The sequence below is a fragment of the Panthera uncia genome, chromosome B1 (assembly GCF_023721935.1).
Source record: "Panthera uncia isolate 11264 chromosome B1, Puncia_PCG_1.0, whole genome shotgun sequence".
Lineage (NCBI taxonomy): Eukaryota > Metazoa > Chordata > Mammalia > Carnivora > Felidae > Panthera > Panthera uncia.
Genome location: NC_064811.1, coordinates 77,245,136 through 77,257,879, shown reverse-complemented (window position 1 = coordinate 77,257,879; position 12,744 = coordinate 77,245,136).

The following is a 12,744-nucleotide window of genomic DNA, read 5'->3' as shown; positions in this document are numbered from 1 at the left end:
TTCTTAACCTCCTAGTGCTCAGTTTTATCATCTATAAAACGGGAATATTCACAGAGAAGTCCTCAAAGAATCATGTTAAAGAATAAACTAAATATATATGAAGCATTTGTGACACGGCTTGAACACCCTAGCACATTATATGAAGTAGCTATGCATACAGGACAAACCGGTTAGAAAAGGGTTTCCAAGTGAACAGTCACCAAGGTCTGTGGCAATCTACTCAGGGTTGAGGCCTCTGAAGTCCACACCACCTGTTTCCCATTTGTCCTCTCAAATGAGTGAAGCCAACTAGAACTATCAGCCCAAAAGTATAATGGATTGGATTTGCTGGAAAACAGCATAATTTTGTAATCTAGTTTGTATTAACCTGAAAAATGTTATCATGATGATATCAGCAATATTTGGGGAAAGGTTATTACCAAATGTGTAAATGTTTGATGAAAAGACTAAGAGTGTCGGCCAACATTTCAAAGGAAAGGCACAAGTTACTTTCTCATTATGTAACAAATCCACATCCACTCTGTCATGTTGATTTACACCAGTTTCCTTATCTTATGTGTTTTTACTGATAATTAAAGGAACAATTGCACATTCCATTCATCGTATAAAATATATTATCTTTCTGTTAACTTCAGCAGACCACAAAGTCAGAATGTCAAAAAGTAAAAATGATCCCGAACAAACATCCAAACTCCTTAATAATTACTATGACCTTACTTTTATCAACAAAGCATGAAATGACCTTCCCTTGCTTTCACATCTAAGAAAGAGTTAGCTCAATTCCACCCTGCCAACAAAGGGGATAAAACTGACTTGCTCTTTGTTTTAATCTACTGGCTTGAGAAAAGTGAGAAAAGTGTGAGTGATCTTTTACCAATTCAATGCAGTCAATGATAACACATAACAAAATTGGGAGGGGTAGAGTGTATTTGTACTATAACATCTCAAAACCCTAACTTTAGAGCTCTTAGTTTATAAACAGGAGAAAATATAGTACTATATGTAACAGAATTACAGACAGCATATGAAGTATGTCTGACATCTTTCCAAAAAGAAGCAAGGATTAACTCTCAGTCAGCTTATAGTTTGGGGATATTATTTAAAGCAAAAATTTTACTTAAATAAAAGGGTAGCCACAGATTCCTAAGAGTAAATATAAAAGCTGCACGAACCATAACATTTTTCTAACCAAGTTCATTTTCTAAAAAACAGCCAGATTTTCATAGTCTTTTGTATTTATATTACCAATATACCATTCTAGGAAAAACTGTATAAACTACAATTAGACTAGTTAGGTATGAAACATGTTTTTTCAGCTAAACCACATAAACAAGAGAGACACAGAACAAGAAAGATGACTAGAAGCAAAATGTTTGCGTGGTCCAATAAGGTCAAAAATAAGATAACAGTATCTTCCATTCTAATGTTATCAGATTATGTAGGCAAACAAATTAATATATAAATTAAATTAACAAAGTGACTTGACCGCCAGAATTAGTACCAGATTCCCATAATCCCAAAGCAAAATAAAACCCATTTCATACATAAAGTTACCATAGAATTTTATTAGAATACAACTATGTTTAAGTCAAAGTCATGAGACCTTGATTTACATTCACAAAATAGTACATTTTAATAGTTTGAAAACAAAATCATATGAGATGATGATGCCATATACGGAATTAGCTGATTTACTTTCTACTAACCCTGTGTTTTAAAGTTACCGCAAGTTTAAGAACATTCAAATCACATACGAAACTCATTAATAAATGGCACAATCAACATAAATCACATGACTCCAGAAAGAACATCAAATTGAAACGCTGACATAGAGTAGGCAGTCTTGCCTGAAATGCCTACGTGAGACCAGTTCACCTAGAAACATATTTTTAGTACACAGTAAACTTTGTAAGTAACTGGTAACTGATGAACTGATAAACAGGTTTCATCCTGGCCTTAGATGACTTACTTAATTTCCTCTGCACTTCAAGCCCCTCACTTGTAAAAAGAGTGTTTCAAAAATGCCTGATACTCAATGATGAATGTTAGCCTCAATGTGATTAATGAAGCAGATTAGATAATTCTCAAGGTCTAATTTACATTTAAAATGTATTTGTTGTACAAACAAATACTGAGTGCCTACTATATGCCAGGAATTTTGATTTGGAGTGGATTACCCAATCTTACAACTTCCAAAAAGCAAATTATTATTTCCTTTCATTTGTATCTTCCCACAATAATCCCTTTTTCTAAAAAGCACACTGTCCCTTGTGTCTGTCAAAGAATACAAGTAGTATATTTAATTTGTCAAAGCCTTAAAATCAAGCACAAATATCCAAATCATAAGATGCTTTTTTTTTTTTTTGCTCTCTCCCCCTAAAAAGAGAATCCAGGAAAAAATCATTTTTGACTGTGAAAAACTAGTTACCTTCCCTGAAATTGAAAGGAAGAGAACACGGCTTAGATTAGTATGCCCAGTGTCTTTCAGACATTTTCCCTTTTTTTTTTTTAATGTTTATTTATTTATTTTTGAGAGGGTGGGGAGGGGCAGAGAGAGAAAGAGAGATTGAGAATCTCAAGCAGGCTCCACCTTGCCAGCACAGAGCCAGATGCAGGGCTTGAACCCACAAACCTTGAGATCATGACGTGAGCAGAAATCAAGAGGGGGACAATTAACCAACTGAGCCACCCAGGTACCCCCAGCCATTTTCATATAAACCTAAACCTCATCAAAGAATGGAGGCTAAACAGTAACAGTAAATCAAAAGAATAGCAGTTCTGATCAAACAAAACTGTTAGGCTGAAGACCGCATGCTTGATCCCAGGAACTTTTCAGTTTTAGTAATGTGATGGAGTGACAGCTCCCACCATCAACACTGAGTCCTCAGAGAAACTCCATGCCTTAGTCCCAAATGGTAATCTGCCCTCTCTAGGAACAGAATGCTCATGACCCAGTGACGGACACGAGAACAAAAACCAAGTCTCCAGATGGAAATGTCCGTGACTATATTATAAGAATATATCTAATAGCAACCAATGTCAATTTCAGGAATTTTAAGCCACTATACAACACCAATGATCTAGAATTGACAATGACAAGGAGCACTACAGGTATGCAATTTGAAGAAAGTGAACGTCAACCATTCATTCATTAACTTACCTATTTATGTTGAAATGATTTAAAACATGAAATATTCTCCTTGCTTAGAGAACTGAATTCATAGACAGCCAAAACAAAATATTCATATTTCCTTCCATTCAGCAGGGTTTTCAGAAATGTTAAAAAACACATCTTTTACTGAGTAAGGCCTTAAAAATATGCTATGCTCTTACATTTTAGAATCTAGATCACTAATTTTTTTAAAAAATTCACCGAAGAAAAGCTTGTGTGAAATTGGTTAAACATCTTAATTCATACCATATCTGAATAGGTCTTATCCTCTTTAAGGAATCTTTATTTATATTCTTAGAGAAAAATCTCTAAGAATTTTTATTTTGTATTTTTATTATGACAAGTTTTCTGACTTGCTTGAATTAGTTTTCTTCACTTGCTTATTTGGTAGTGAAAATTCATTTTCACTATTCAGCTATATTCCTTTAATTCCAACACAGACAGAATATAGATTTTGTAGGATTCAACTATCCCAGAATATCAGCCAGCTGAGCCTCTTGATAGTAAGTACAGTTGGTCTTTGAACAACACAAGTTTGAACTGTGCGGGTCCATGTATATGTGGATTTTTTTTAATAAACACAATACAATACTACAAATGTACACAGACAGACATATCAACTAATGGAACAGAATGAAGAGCTCAGCAGGTCATGATCTCATTGTAAGACTGAGCCCAGCATCAGGCTCTGTGCAGAGCAGAGCACTAAGCCTGCTTGGGATTCTCTCTCTCTCTTCCTCTGTCTGCCCCACCCCACTCATGCTCACACTCACTTGCTCTCTGTCTCTCACAAAATAAGTAAAATTTAAAAAAATAATAATAATAAAGAGCTCAGAAATAAACCTTCACATATGTAGTCAAATGATCTTCAACAAAGGATCCAACACTACTCAGTAAGGAAAAGACAGTCTCTTCAAATGGTGCTGAGGAAACTGCGTATGTGCACGTGAAAGAATGAAGTGGGACCTTTACACAAAAATTAACTCAAAATGGATTAAAGGCCTAAATGTAAGAAAAACAAGAAATCCTGGAAAAAATATAGGGGCAAAGCTTCATGATATGATTTGGCAATGAATTTTTTGATACGATACCACAAGCACAGGCAACAAAAGCATAGACAAATCGAACCATACCAAAATTACAAATCTTTTGCACAAGATATAACACAATCAGCATTGTGGAAAGACACACTGAAATGGGAGGAAATATTTGCAAATTATTTATCTGACAAGGGTTTAGTATTCAGAATATTAAAATTCCTACATGTCAGCAATAAAAAATAAAAAAAAAAACAATTAAAAGATGGGCAGAAGACTTGAATAACCATTTCCCCAAAGATAGTAAGACTTGGCCAACAAGCACATGAAAAGATGTTCAACATCACTAATCATTAGGGAAATGCAAGTTGAAACCACACTGATAGATCACCTCACACCCACTGGAATGGTTGCTATTAAAACAAAGCAGGGGTGGGGGAAAGAGAGGTGTCCCAAGATGGAGGCATAGGAAGATCCTGAATTTACCTCCTCCTACAGATACACTGAATCTATATCTATATATGGAAAAATTGCCTCTGAAAAACACCTGAAAACTAGCTACAGCTCCTTCACAACAAACAATAAAAGGGCTACACTGAGAAAGGTAGGAGAAGCAGAGATGCAGTCTCACCAGAACCCCAACACCAGCAGAGCAACCCACACTTGAGAAGGATCTCACATATCCAGAGCTTCTCCCTATGGAGTGAGGGGTTTGTGCTCCACATGAGGAACCCCAACCCTTGGGACCTTCACTGGGGACATCAGCCCTCAAAATGACTCTCTCTGAAAACCAACAAGGCTTATGTCCAGAAGGCTGTAGCGAACTAAGATCCTGCTCTTAAAGAGCTCACACACAGATTCACTTGCCATAGGGCCCAGGATAAAAGCAGCAGTTTGAAAATCACCTGGACCATATGTGAAGGAAATTCATTTGGTAATCTTAAAGCATATGCCAGAAGCACTGGTGGGTGCCATTTTTGCTCTCTCCATCTACCTTGTTAGTGCTGGGGGCACACACAGTCCCTGCACCCTTCCATTGCCCTGTTAAAGCCAGCAGGCACATTCTAATCTAGTGTTCTTCCTCTGCCTTGCTAAAGCCAGCAGGGCACACATAGTCCATATGAGGGACACTCTGATCACCTGGCTCTAGTGGCCAGGAGGGCTGGATTCCCTGGGACTGTAACAATCATAGAGACAGTTCTTTGCAGGCTTCCACCCCCAGGGCAGTGCACAGATGGCAGACTGACACATGTCCCCAGTGTATCTGTGAAAAAGGACTACTTACTCGTCCTGGAATTTCAGCCTAAGGAGCAGGCCTCAGTTTTACCAGATATCTAGAGACTATGAAGATGCTCTCAGGGAAAGTAGGCCAGGAGACACTGTCTGTGTTTTCCCTTGGTTTCACTATATGTCATCAGTATCTCCCAGAAAGGAACTTACACACTCATCCGATGCCCTGATTTTTCCAACTGTTGCTCAGCAGACATCTCCACATCACCTGGTCTGGAAGACAGTAGGGTTCACAACTGTGGCCCCACAGGACTTTATGTATTTGAACACTTTAAAAGCTGCTAGCTGAGAGGGTCTGGCTTCTAATCAGCTTAAAAGTGACTGAGATCCTGAACTTTGGAAAACTGACAGGTCACTCAACAACTGGGACCTATCAAGAATAAATCTGGCTGCTGTGACAATCACAGGGCAAAGTTGAATGACAATGTTAATCTACACAAGGCAACCCCTTCAAGACTGGGGGAGGTAGCTATTTCACTGAATACATAGAAGCAAACACAGAGCGTCAAGTAAAATGAGGCAACAGAGAAATATGTTCCAAACAAAAGAACAAGATAAAAACCTCAGAAGAAAATCTTAACAAAACAGACATAAGCAATTTACCTGATAAAAAGTTCAAAACAATGATCATAAAAGATGCTCACCAAACTGGAGAGAAGAATAGATTAACACAGTGAGAACTTAAAGAGATAGAAAATATAAGAAAGTACCAGACAAAAATCATAGACTGAAGAATACAATAACTGAAATGAAAAATAAACTAGAGGGGTTCAACAACAGACCAGATGAAGCACAGAAAAGGATCAGAGACCTAGAACACAGGGCAGTAGAACTCACCCAAACAGGGCAACAAAAGGAAAGGTAACTTTAAAAGTGAAACTATCCTAAGGGACCTATGAGACATGAAGCAGAATAACATTCACATTACAGGGGTCCAAGAAGGAAAATGGAGAAAGAACAGAAAACTTATTTGAATAAATAATGGCTGAAAACTTCCCTATCCTGAGGATGGAAACAGACATCCAGATCCAAGAATCCCATAAAGTTCCAAAAGAGATGAATCCAAACAGATCCACACCAACATACATTATAATTAAAATGTCAAAAGTCAGAGAGAGAATCCTACCAGCAGCTAGAGAAAAACAACTTGTTATAGATAAGGGAACCCCCGTAAAATCATCAACAGATTTTTAAGCAGAAACTTTACAGTCCAGAAGGAAGTGGCACGATATATTCAAAGTACTAAAAGGAAAAAACTTCCAAACAATAATACTCTACCTGACAAGGTTATCATTCAGGTTTAAAGGACAGATAAAAGAGTTTTCCAGATAAGCAAAAGATAAAAGAGTTTATCGCCACTAAACTGGCCTTATAAGAGATGCTAAAGGGACATCTTTAAGATAGGAAAAAGGCATTAATTAGTAACCAGAAAACATGAAAGTATAAACTTTCATGGTGGAAGGAGGAGTAAAAATGCAGAGTTTTAGAATGAATTCAAACTTAAGTTGCTATCAACTTAAAATAGACTACTATATAAATAGCTGTTATATGTGAGCTGCATGGTAACCACTAAGCAAAAACTTATAGTAGATAGTACAAAAGATAATGAGAAAGGAATCTAAACATAACACTAAAGAGTCACCAAATCACAAGGAAAGAGAGCAAGGGAAAAAGAAAGGAACAGAGAAGAACTACAAAACAAGAAAACTATTCCCAAAATGGCAATAAGTGCATACCTATCAATAATCACATTAAAGGTAAATGAACTATAAGAGACTCACTTTAGAGATAAGGACACATACAGACTGAAAGCAAAGTAATAGAAAAAAAATTTAATGCAAATAGAAACCAGAAGAAAGCTGAGGTATCTTACTTATAACAGACAAAATAGGCTTTAAAATAAAGACTGCTGGAGCACCTCGGTGGTTTAGTCAGTTAAGGTTCCGACTCTTAATCTCAGCTCAGGTCTTGATCTCACGGTCATGAGTTCAAGCCCCACACTGGGCTCCATGCTAGCCGTGAAGTCTATTTAAAAAATACAAACAAACTAAAGACTACAATGAAAGACAAAGAAGGGTCTTTGATGATGAAGTGCCCAGCCCCACAAGAGGATATAATATTTATAAATACTTACGCACCCAACATAGGAGTACCTAAACATATATAGCAAATATTAACAGATCTAAAGAAAGAAACTGACAGACATACAATAGTAAGGGAGTTAATACCCACTTAAATCACTGAATAAATCACCCAGACAGAAAATTAATAAGGAAAAATTGGCCTTAAACAACACGATACCAGATAAACTTAATATGTACAGCATGTTCCAACCAAAAGCAACAGAATAAACATTCTTCTCAAGTACATGTGGAATAATTTCCAAGACAGATCATATGTTAGGCCACAAAACAAGTCTCAATAAATTTAAGACTGAACTTATATCAAGCATCTTTTCCAACCACAATGTTGTGAAACTAGAAATCGATTACAATAGGAAAAATGAGAAGTCACAAATATGTGGAGGTTAAACAACATACTACTGAACAACAAATGAGTCAATAAAGAAATCAAAGGAGAAATTAAAAAATACCTTGAGATGAATGAAAATGGAAATACAACATACCAAACTCTATGGAAAGCAGTAAAAATAGTTCTGAGAGGGAAGTTCATAGCAATACAAGCCTATATCAAGAAACAAACATCTCAAATAAACAATCTTAACTTTCCACTAAAGAAACTATAAAAACAACAAATGAAATCAAAAGTTAGTAAAAGGAAGGAAATAACAAAGATCAGAGTGAAACTAAGTGAAATAGAGACTATCCAGGAGACTGAATCAGTAAATCAAAAACCTCCCAACCTCCCAACATACAGAAGTCCAGAACCAGACAATTCCCTGATGAAGTCTACTGAACATTCAAAGAAAATGTAATATCTATCCTTCTCAAACTCTTCCAAAAACAGAAGAGGAGGGAATGCTTCCAAACTCATGTTATAAGACTAGCATTACCCTAGGACCCAAATAAGACAAGGACACCCCCCACCAAAACACACACACACACACACACACACACACACAACAACAACAACAACAAAAACAAAAACACAAGCCAATATACCTGATGAACACAGATGTAAAAAATTCCTAACAAAATATTAGCAAACCAAACTCCACAATACATTAAAGAAGATTCAACAATACACGATAATCCAGTGGGATTCATTCAGGGATACAAGGATGGTTCAACATCTGCAAATCTATTAATACATTAACTATACATACTACACTAAGTGATATACTACATTAACAAAATAAAGGATAAAAATCACATGATCATATCAACAAATGCAGAAAAAGCACTGACAAAACCGAACATCCATTTATGACAAAAACTCTCATCACAGTGGGTATAGAGGGTACATACCTCAACATAATAAAAGCCATCTAATAAGCCCACAGCTAACATCATATTCAACAAGATAAAAGTCTTTCCTCTAAGATCAGAAATGAGCCAAGGATGCCCACTCTCACCACTACTGTTCAATATAGAATCAGAAGTCCTAGCCAAAACAATTAGGCAAGAAAAAGAAATAAAAGGCACCAAAATAAAAAAGAAGTAAATCTATCACTGTTTGTGAACAACATGGTTTCATATATAGAAAACCCTAAAGACTCCACCAAAAAGTAGAATGTAAATTGATATAGCCATTATGTCAAACAGCATAGGGGTTCCTGAAGAATTAAAAATAGAACTATTATATGACCCAGCAAATTCCACTCTTGAGTATATATACCAAGAAAACATGGGACGCTGGGTGGCTCAGTTGGTTGAACCTCTGACTATGACTCAGGTCATGATCTCATGGTTCATGAGTTCAAGCCCCGTGTTGGACTCTGTGCTGACAGCTCGAGGCTGAAGCCTGCTTTGGATTCTGTGTCTCCCTCTCTCTTGCCCCTCCCATGCTCACACACTGTCTCTCTCTCCTTCTCTAATCTCAAAAATACATATTAAAAAAATTAAAAAAACAAAACAAAAAAACAAAAACACTACTTATAAAACATATATGGACCCCTTTGTTCCCTGCAGCATTATCTACAACAGCCAAGATATGGAAGCAACCTAAGTATTCATCTACAGATAAATGGACAAAGAAGATGCAATGTACATTACATAATATACATTATATATCATACACACCCATGTCACACACACACACACACACACACACACAGTGAAATACTATTCAGCCTTAAAAAATGAATGAAATCTTCCCATTTGTAGCAATATGTATGGACCTTGAGGATATTATGCTAAGTGAAATAAGACAGAGCAAGTCAAATACCATATGATTTAACCTATATGTAGAATTTTTAAAAAAACAAAACACGGGCACCTGAGTGGCTCAGTCAGTTAAGCATTTGACTTCAGTTCAGGTCATGATCTCATGGTTCGTGAGTTGGAGCCCCATGTCTGGCTCTCTGCTCTCAGTGTAGAGCCCGCTTCCAGGTATAAAATAAGTCATGGGGACGTAATATACAGCATGGTGACTCTAGTCAATAATGTCATAGTGTATTTCTGAAAGTTGCCAAAAGAGTAAATCTTAAAGGTTCTCATCACTAGGGGAAAAAAAAAAAACTTGTGTAACTTTGTATGGTGATGGATAGTAACTAGGTTTCTTGTCATCATTTCATAGCATATACAAATATCAAATCATCATACTGTACACCTGAAACTAATATAATGTAATATGTCAATTATACTTCAATTAAAAAAAACAACTAAAACTAAATGTTAGAGAGGATGTGGAGAAACTTGAACACCTGATATAAAATAGTCCAGCCACTATAGAAAACAATATGGCAGGTCCCCCAAAAATTTAATATTGAGTTACCAGGGGTGCCTGGGTGGTTCAGTCGGTTAAATGTCCAAGTCTTTTTTTTCTTTTTTAATGTTTATTTATTTTTGAGAGAGACAGAGACAGAGTGCCAGCTGGGGAGGAGCAGAGAGAGAGGGAGACACAGAATCCAAAGCAGGCTCCAGGCTCTGAGATGTCAGCACAGGGCCTGACACAGGACTCGAACTCATGAACTGTGAGATCATGACCTGAGCTGGCTGGCCACTGAACTGACAACCACGCAGGTGCCCCAATTGAGCATCCAACCTCTTGATTTTGCCTTAGGTTTTGATCTCATGATTCATGAGATCAAGTCCCGCCATCAGGCTCTAAGCTGACAGTTGTAGAGCCTACTTGGGATTCTCTCTCCCCCTCCTCTCTCTCTCTCTCTCTCTTTCTCTGCCTCAAAATAAATAAATAAAACATTAAAAATTAAGATAGAACAGAACTGCCATATGAGCAGCAATCTTACTTCTGGGTGTATATCCAAAAGAACTGAAAGCGGGATCTCAAAGAATTATCTGCATATGCATGTTCACAATAGCAGCATTTTCCACAATAGCCATGTAAGTGAAAGCAACCCAAATGCCCACAGAAAAATGAAGGGATAAATGAAATTTGGTATATACCGACAATGGAATATTTTCAGCCTTAAAAAAGAAGGAAATGCTGTCACGTGCTACAACATGGGTGAACCTTGAAGATATTATACAAAGTGACATAAGCCAGTCACAAAAAGACAAATCCTGTATGGTTCCACTTAGATGAGTTATTGAAAGTAGTCAAACGCATAAAATCGAACGGTGGTTGTTAGCGCGTTGACAGGACAGAGATGGGCGCTGTTTAGTAAGTACAGTGTCAGTTGTGCAACATGACAAAGTTGTGACGATCTGCTGCAAAACAATGTAAATATACTTAACACTACTGAATGGTACATTTAAAAATGGTTACAATGGTAAATTTTATGTTGTGTTTTCTATTACAATTTTTAAGGCAATAAGGCATAGACAATAAGTGACATACATGAGGTTATGAAGTCAGAATTCAGTCATGAAGTACAGATAAGATTCAGAAAAGCAAAAGAGAGGAAAGTTCAGGTAGAAGATCCAACCTATTCAAAGGTGTTTGGAGAATAGAAAATACTCAGGTGAAAAGGCAAAGAAGAGTAGAGTGGCCCAGATGAAACTAGAAAAGTAGATTGAGGATCATTTGGTAAGGTGGTCAGAACTCAAGGACAAGTCTCTGGTAACAGAATAAAGCTCTGGCTGGACTGACCAGAGGTGACAGGATGTCATCAGGAACAACTGTTACAAGACTGCTCAATGCTAACCACAGAAGGCTGGCTTAAGGCAAATAAAATGCAGATAGAATATTTCTAGACACAGTCTAGGCACACGTGAGGTGGGTCAAAGGGAGCCCATGGGCGACCTAATCAGTTGAGGTTCCCATAAATGAAGACATATCCTAGAAAACCTTTGACCTACAAAACCTAGAAAATGAAGATATAACCTAGAAAAGCCAGTATGGACTTACATTACCTTTGAATTGTATCAAGGTAAAATTTTTTCACTCCAAATGTTTTAGGAAGAGAAATTAGAAATTATCTCTTGGGGCTCCTGGGTGGTTCAGTCAGTTGAGTGTCCGACTTTGGCCCAGGTCATGATCTCCCAGTTTGTGAGTTCGAGCCCCGTGTCAGGCTCTGTGCTGACCGCTCAGATCCTGGAGCCTGCTTCTGATTCTGTGTCTCCCTCTCTCTTTGCCCCTATCCTGCTTGTTCTCTGTCTCTCTCTCTCAAAAATAAAAATAAACATTAAAAAAAATTTTTAAAGAAAATTATCTCTTACATCCTTCCTCCAAAGTTCAGTTTTTTGCTCACAGAAAGCATATATAAGTAATTATCTAGGCAACCAATAATCATCATTTATTGCTGAATATTTACATGAGGCTATGTGAAACACTTAACTGTTAATAAAAGATAAATCTTAAATATGATAAGAAAGCAGATTCACAAATTCATACTAATTATGAAAGACAAAGGAGAAATTTCTGTATTTCCCATCTGAAAAGTAAGGTTAATACAGTGACATACTTCAACTTTAATCAAAAAATAGAATTTCAAAACTTATATTTCAAACAAACACTTGTAACCATTACTAAATGTGTGATATTGATAGAGACTTTTCATACTATACTGATGTTAGTTGTAAAGAATAATTTTGAAAAAACTCTTGATACTTTTAGAAGATATTTCAACTAGCTTAGACCTGAAGGCTTTGTCTACAAATATTTACATTCAGTTTTACTTAAATTATCAGTTTTGAATTCCCAAACCATAACCTACAGCTT